The sequence below is a fragment of the Rattus norvegicus genome, chromosome 3 (genome assembly GCF_036323735.1).
Source record: "Rattus norvegicus strain BN/NHsdMcwi chromosome 3, GRCr8, whole genome shotgun sequence".
Classification (NCBI taxonomy): Eukaryota; Metazoa; Chordata; class Mammalia; order Rodentia; family Muridae; genus Rattus; species Rattus norvegicus.
In genome coordinates, this window is record NC_086021.1 from 60,031,671 (window position 1) to 60,038,482 (window position 6,812).

Genomic DNA, 6,812 nt, shown 5'->3' on the forward strand with positions numbered 1-6,812 from the left:
TTGCTATATACACTAGTGTAATGTTGAGCAATAAAAGTGAAAAGAAAGATAAAGTAATAAAATTTGAGGGAAATAAATGGAAGGTGGGGAAATAGCAATGCACCAGGACTCATGGCACTGGAGAAGGAGTGGAGAGTTCTCCATCCATATTGACAGACCACAGAAAGAGACACCTACAGTTTCTCTTCAAATGTACATTCTCTACTTTTTTGTTCAACTTTTTTTTCATTATACCCTATTAAAATGACCATTAATAACAACAATAAAATGTCCTTGGCCAATTCTATTCATTACAAATTCCAATGTTTAGATTGAGGAAGAATGTTTTTTGCGAAAATATCACATGAATGGTCTCTAACCTCTCATAATCTACATTGTTCTCACCAATAATGTCTTCCATGTTCCTGCAAGTATGGGCCATCAAAACCAACTTAAAACATTCAACTGCTTTTCTAATTTAAAGTCTCATAAAGCAAGGTCATGGTCAGGCCTGTCATGGAGCTACCCCACTCTTAGAAGTAACAACTTCTGTCTTAGTCAGTGCTTTCTTACTATAAAGAAAAACCATGACCATGACAACTCTTATAAACATAGCATTTAATTTGGGCTTTCTTAGAGTTTCAGAAATTTAGTCTGTTATCATTATAAGGAGCATGGCAGAATGTAGACAAACATGGTGTTGAAGAAATAGCAGAGATCCCAGAAAGCAGACAGACACTGAGTCTGGCTTGGGCATTTAGAATGTCACATCCTATGCCCAGTGGCACACTTCCTTCAACAAAGCTACATCTCTACCTTCTAATTCATCTCAAGTATTGCTACTTATTGATAACTAAACATTCAAGTATAAGAGCTAATGTGGGCCATTCTTATTCATAGCACTGCACATGGGTCTATCAATCTTTCATTATTTCCTTTGTTTTTTTCAGTAGCCTAACATTTCACCCAATTTATTTTTTAACATTTTGGTTCGGTTTATTTCTATGCAAGTTTTTTTTTTATTAACTTGAGTATTTCTTATATACATTTCAAGTGTTATTCCCTTTCCCGGTTTCCGGGCAAACATCCCCCTCCTCCCTCCCCTTCCTTATGGGTGTCCCCCTCCCAACCCTCCCCCCATTGCCGCCCTCCCCCCATAGTCTAGTTCACTGGGGGTTCAGTCTTAGCAGGACCCAAGGCTTCCCCTTCCACTGGTGCTCTTACTAGGATATTCATTGCTACCTATAGGGTCAGAGTCCAGGGTCAGTCCATGTATAGTCTTTAGGTAGTGGCTTAGTCCCTGGAAGCTCTGGTTGCTTGGCATTGTTGTACTTTTGGGGTCTCGAGCCCCTTCAAGCTCTTCCAGTTCTTTCTCTGATTCCTTCAACGGGGGACCTATTCTCAGTTCAGTGGTTTGCTGCTGGCATTCGCCTCTGTATTTGCTGTATTCTGGCTGTGTCTCTCAGGAGCGATCTACATCCGGCTCCTGTCGATCTGCACTTCTTTGCTTCATCCATCTTGTCCAATTGGGTGGCTGTATATGTATGGGCCACATGTGGGGCAGGCTCTGAATGGGTGTTCCTTCAGTCTCTGTTTTAATCTTTGCCTCTCCCTTCCCACCCAAGGGTATTCTTTTTCCTCATTTAAAGAAGGAGTGAAGCATTCACATTTTGATCATCCGTCTTGAGTTTCGTTTGTTCTAGGCATCTAGGGTAATTCAAGCATTTGGGCTAATAGCCACTTATCAATGAGTGCATACCATGTATGTCTTTCTGTGATTGGGTTAGCTCACTCAGGATGATATTTCCAGTTCCAACCATTTGCCTACGAATTTCATAAACTCGTTATTTTTGATAGCTGAGTAATATTCCATTGTGTAGATGTACCACATTTTCTGTATCCATTCCTCTGTTGAAGGGCATCTGGGTTCTTTCCATTTTCTGGCTATTATAAATAAGGCTGCGATGAACATAGTGGAGCACGTGTCTCTTTTATATGTTGAGGCATTTTTGGGTATATGCCCAAGAGAGGTATAGCTGGATCCTCAGGCAGTTCAATGTCCAATTTTCTGAGGAACCTCCAGACTGATTTCCAGAATGGTTTTACCAGTCTGCAATCCCACCAACAATGGAGGAGTGTTCCTCTTTCTCCACATCCTCGCCAGCATCTGCTGTCACCTGAGTTTTTGATCTTAGCCATTCTCACTGGTGTGAGGTGAAATCTCAGGGTTGTTTTGATTTGCATTTCCCTTATGACTAAAGATGTTGAACATTTCTTTAGGTGTTTCTCAGCCATTCGGCATTCCTCAGCTGTGAATTCTTTGTTTAGCTCTGAACCCCATTTTTTAATAGGGTTATTTGTTTCCCTGCGGTCTAACTTCTTGAGTTCTTTGTATATTTTGGATATAAGGCCTCTATCTGTTGTAGGATTGGTAAAGATCTTTTCCCAATCTGTTGGTTGCCGTTTTGTCCTAACCACAGTGTCCTTTGCCTTACAGAAGCTTTGCAGTTTTATGAGATCCCATTTGTCGATTCTTGATCTTAGAGCATAAGCCATTGGTGTTTTGTTCAGGAAATTTTTTCCAGTGCCCATGTGTTCCAGATGCTTCCCTAGTTTTTCTTCTATTAGTTTGAGTGTGTCTGGTTTGATGTGGAGGTCCTTGATCCACTTGGACTTAAGCTTTGTACAGGGTGATAAGCATGGATCGATCTGCATTCTTCTACATGTTGCCCTCCAGTTGAACCAGCACCATTTGCTGAAAATGCTATCTTTTTTCCATTGGATGGTTTTGGCTCCTTTGTCAAAAATCAAGTGACCATAGGTGTGTGGGTTCATTTCTGGGTCTTCAATTCGATTCCATTGGTCTATCTGTCTGTCTCTGTACCAATACCATGCAGTTTTTATCACTATTGCTCTGTAATACTGCTTGAGTTCAGGGATAGTGATTCCCCCTGAAGTCCTTTTATTGTTGAGGATAGCTTTAGCTATCCTGGGTTTTTTGTTATTCCAGATGAATTTGCAAATTGTTCTGTCTAACTCTTTGAAGAATTGGATTGGTATTTTGATGGGGATTGCATTGAATCTGTAGATTGCTTTTGGTAAAATGGCCATTTTTACTAAATTAATCCTGCCAATCCATGAGCATGGGAGATCTTTCCATCTTCTGCGGTCTTCTTCAATTTCTTTCCTCAGTGTCTTGAAGTTCTTATTGTACAGATCTTTTACTTGCTTGGTTAAAGTCACACCGAGGTACTTTATATTATTTGGGTCTATTATGAAGGGTGTCGTTTCCCTAATTTCTTTCTCGGCTTGTTTCTCTTTTGTATAGAGGAAGGCAACTGATTTATTTGAGTTAATTTTATACCCAGCCACTTTGCTGAAGTTGTTTATCAGCTTTAGTAGTTCTCTGGTGGAACTTTTGGGATCACTTAAATATACTATCATGTCATCTGCAAATAGTGATATTTTGACCTCTTCTTTTCCGATCTGTATCCCCTTGATCTCCTTTTGTTGTCTGATTGCTCTGGCTAGAACTTCAAGAACTATATTGAATAAGTAGGGAGAGAGTGGGCAGCCTTGTCTAGTCCCTGATTTTAGTGGGATTGCTTCAAGTTTCTCTCCATTTAGTTTAATGTTAGCAACTGGTTTGCTGTATATGGCTTTTACTATGTTTAGGTATGGGCCTTGAATTCCTATTCTTTCCAGGACTTTTATCATGAAGGGGTGTTGAATTTTGTCAAATGCTTTCTCAGCATCTAATGAAATGATCATGTGGTTCTGTTCTTTCAGTTTGTTTATATAATGGATCACGTTGATGGTTTTCCGTATATTAAACCATCCCTGCATGCCTGGGGTGAAGCCTACTTGATCATGGTGGATGATTGTTTTGATGTGCTCTTGAATTCGGTTTGCCAGAATTTTATTGAGTATTTTTGCGTCGATATTCATAAGGGAAATTGGTCTGAAGTTCTCTTTCTTTGTTGTGTCTTTGTGTGGTTTAGGTATAAGAGTAATTGTGGCTTCGTAGAAGGAATTCGGGAGTGCTCCATCTGTTTCAATTTTGTGGAATAGTTTGGATAATATTGGTATGAGGTCTTCTATGAAGATTTGATAGAATTCTGCACTAAACGCGTCTGGACCTGGGCTCTTTTTGGTTGGGAGACCTTTAATGACTGCTTCTATTTTCTTAGGAGTTATGGGGTTGTTTAACTGGTTTATCTGTTCCTGATTTAACTTCGATACCTGGTATCTGTTTAGGAAATTGGCCATTTCCTGAAGATTTTCAAGTTTTGTTGAATATAGGTTTTTATAGTAAGATCTGATGATTTTTTGAATTTCCTCTGAATCTGTAGTTATGTCTCCCTTTTCATTTCTGATTTTGTTAATTTGGACGCACTCTCTGTGTCCTCTCGTTAGTCTGGCTAAGGGTTTATCTATCTTGTTGATTTTCTCAAAGAACCAACTTTTGGTTCTGTTGATTCTTTCTATGGTCCTTTTTGTTTCTACTTGGTTGATTTCCGCTCTGAGTTTGATTATTTCCTGTCTTCTGCTCCTCCTGGGTGTATTTGCTTCTTTTTGTTCTAGAACTTTTAGGTGTGCTGTCAAGCTGTTGACATATGCTCTTTCCTGTTTCTTTCTGCAGGCACTCAGCGCTATGAGTTTTCCTCTTAGCACAGCTTTCATTGTGTCCCATAAGTTTGAGTATGTTGTATCTTCATTTTCATTAAATTCTAAAAAGTTTTTAATTTCTTTCTTTATTTCTTCCTTGACCAGGTTATCATTGAGTAGAGCATTGTTCAATTTCCACGTATATGTGGGCTTTCTTCCCTTATTCTTATTGAAGACCAGTTTTAGGCCGCAGTGGTCCGATAGCACGCATGGGATTATTTCTATCTTTCTGTACCTGTTGAGGCCCGTTTTTTGACCAATTATATGGTCAATTTTGGAGAAAGTACCATGAGGAGCTGAGAAGAAGGTATATCCTTTTGCTTTAGGATAGATTGTTCTATAAATATCCGTTAAGTCCATTTGGCTCATGACTTCTCTTAGTCTGTCGACATCACTGTTTAATTTCTGTTTCCATGATCTGTCCATTGATGAGAGTGGGGTGTTGAAATCTCCCACTATTATTGTGTGAGGTGCAATGTGTGTTTTGAGCTTTAGTAAGGTTTCTTTTACGTATGTAGGTGCCCTTGTATTTGGGGCATAGATATTTAGGATTGAGAGTTCATCTTGGTGGATATTTCCTTTGATGAATATGAAGTGTCCTTCCTTGTCTTTTTTGATGACTTTTAGTTGGAAATTGATTTTATTTGATATTAGAATGGCTACTCCAGCTTGCTTCTTCTGACCATTTGCTTGGAAAGTTGTTTTCCAGCCTTTCACTCTGAGGTAGTGTCTGTCTTTGTCTCTGAGGTGTGTTTCCTGTAGGCAGCAGAATGCAGGGTCCTCGTTGTGTATCCAGTTTGTTAATCTATGTCTTTTTATTGGGGAGTTGAGGCCATTGATATTGAGAGATATTAAGGAATAGTGATTATTGCTTCCCGTTATATTCATATTTGGATGTGAGGTTATGTTTGTGTGCTTTCATTCTCTTTGTTTTGTTGCCAAGACGATTAGTTTCTTGCTTCTTCTAGGGTATAGCTTGCCTCCTTATGTTGGGCTTTACCATTTATTATCCTTTGTAGTGCTGGATTTGTGGAAAGATATTGTGTAAATTTGGTTTTGTCATGGAATATCTTGGTTTCTCCATCAATGTTAATTGAGAGTTTTGCTGGATACAGTAACCTGGGCTGGCATTTGTGTTCTCTTAGGGTCTGTATAACATCAGTCCAGGATCTTCTGGCCTTCATAGTTTCTGGCGAGAAGTCTGGTGTGATTCTGATAGGTCTCCCTTTATATGTTACTTGACCTTTTTCCCTTACTGCTTTTAATATTCTTTCTTTATTTTGTGCGTTTGGTGTTTTGACAATTATGTGACGGGAGGTGTTTCTTTTCTGGTCCAATCTATTTGGAGTTCTGTAGGCTTCTTGTATGTCTATGGGTATCTCTTTTTTTAGGTTAGGGAAGTTTTCTTCTATGATTTTGTTGAAGATATTTACTGGTCCTTTGAGCTGGGAGTCTTCACTCTCTTCTATACCTATTATCCTTAGGTTTGATCTTCTCATTGAGTCCTGGATTTCCTGTATGTTTTGGACCAGTAGCTTTTTCTGCTTTACATTATCTTTGACAGTTGAGTCAATGATTTCTATGGAATCTTCTGCTCCTGAGATTCTCTCTTCCATCTCTTGTATTCTGTTGGTGAAGCTTGTATCTACAGCTCCTTGTCTCTTCTTTTGGTTTTCTATATCCAGGGTTGTTTCCATGTGTTCTTTCTTGATTGCTTCTATTTCCATTTTTAATTCCTTCAACTGTTTGATTGTGTTTTCCTGGAATTCTTTCAGGGATTTTTGTGTCTCCTCTCTATGGGCTTCTACTTGTTTATTTAAAAAATATGGAACGCTTCACGAATTTGCGTGTCATCCTTGCGCAGGGGCCATGCTAATCTTCTCTGTATCGTTCCAATTTTAGTATATGTGCTGCCGAAGCGAGCACTCTATGCAAGTTTTAAAATTCACAATGAACTGAATATTTTCTCCAAATTTCTTTCCCAGAAAATTTATTGCTGGTTCACAAGAAAGTTATTTGTTTGCACAAGTTGATTTTACATCTTCTTATTTGCCAAAAAGTATTTATTAAGTCTAAGAATTTTCTAGTGAAGTCTTAAAATTTTTTAAGCATCAAATTGTATCCTTAGAAACTAATGATTAGATTTTTTGCTTGGATATTTTTCA

The 6,812-nt window shown here is 38.6% G+C and overlaps 1 non-coding gene across 1 annotated transcript; it reads right to left on the reverse strand.

Moving 5' to 3' along the window:
* Positions 1–6,466: 6,466 nt before the first annotated feature.
* On the reverse strand, positions 6,467–6,573 carry LOC120102130 (U6 spliceosomal RNA). The gene has a single exon (XR_005503134.1). It is a non-coding gene; the product is annotated as a U6 spliceosomal RNA (small nuclear RNA).
* Positions 6,574–6,812: the final 239 nt, after the last annotated feature.